Genomic DNA, 1,420 nt, shown 5'->3' on the forward strand with positions numbered 1-1,420 from the left:
ACTTATAGGGAAGTGCAAAATCCTTGTAACTATTGAAACTGACAGCTTGCCTATCCTATTCCATGTTCCCCCAAATATTATTGATTATGGAAAGGAAACCCTCTTAGGAAGACCCTTCAAAAGGGTGATGAAGTGTCAGGCTGACTATGTACCATGGAGGATACACTTGTTGATACTATTGGGTGTGAGGATAATCAGAACCTTTAGCAAGGGTGACCTCATGAGGGAAAGACAAGGAATGCTCTGACATACCAGGCAAGCCTAGTAACGAGAACAAGGACTTGCTGGAAGAGTTGATACAAGCGCATGTTGAACAGAGAGAATCAGTGAGGCCATGCTTGAAACTAGAAGGTTAGGAGACAATTCCAAGGATAGGATTTGGACTTACAAATATTGTAGAAGGCCACAAAAGAAGCCCAAGCCGTATAGATGAAGGCATAGATGGAGAGCTAGCACAAAGCCGCGATGGATATCCAAAGCATTGGTACGTGCTCAAGGGTATTATGCTGGTAACCAATGGATTTGGGTGCCAAAACCCCAAGCTAAACCACCTCTGTCAGCTAAAGGCAAAATCATATCAAAAGCAAAGAAGCACAAGAGGAAATCTAAACAAAAATCCAAGTCTTCACTCAATAAGGTTGGAATGACTGAGCCCCTCACAATTGAAATCAAGAAACCAAAGAGGACTATTTGAAAGGTAGATCCTCAGCCTAGCGTGCTTAATGAGTAGATGTAATCGTTGAGGGTGCAAAAAAGCCACTAGTGCCCAAGGAGCCTTTGATTTCCCAAGAGGATAATGAGCATCATAGGTGCAGCATTGCTCATGGTAAGGTTGATTGCTCAACAAAGCAAATGGCAGAATCATCTAACAACCACAAGAAAATCTCCCAGCCAGTGCCAAGTCCACCTAGGAGTCCCAAATCTCCTACACCCTCTTCCCTTAAATGGACACAGGAAGCACAATAGCAGTTGTCAAGTGCGACTTCTCAATCATCCCAATATCTATCTCCATTTAAGCTTCCAAATGTCTAAGAGATAGGACATGACACCACCCTTAGCTCTCAGCCTAAGGATAGGCCTATGCAATCCATCATGATTAGCTCAATTGATGCTCGATCTACACAAGTGAATGTGCAAAGGGCAACAAAAGACATGGCCACTTCTGATCTTTAAGGACTTGACATCATAGTCTATCAATAGTGGCCAGTCCACTAAACTAGCTATTACTACTTCTAATTAGGAATCATAGTAGTCACATCCTTTGGCCGTGTATAATGACACCCTTGTAGAATGTATCCTTAGAAATTCACCTATGAAAGAGGTGTTACAACCAACATCCTTGACACCTCCAGCACTTCCAAAGCACCTAAAGCCTAGGCCTGAGGAGAAATCTCTCGAAGATTTGGCTAAGGATATGGCA

Source organism: Lygodium microphyllum, chromosome 7 (assembly GCF_053477565.2).
Source record: "Lygodium microphyllum isolate KBCC chromosome 7, Lygodium_microphyllum_v1.1.10, whole genome shotgun sequence".
Lineage (NCBI taxonomy): Eukaryota > Viridiplantae > Streptophyta > Polypodiopsida > Schizaeales > Lygodiaceae > Lygodium > Lygodium microphyllum.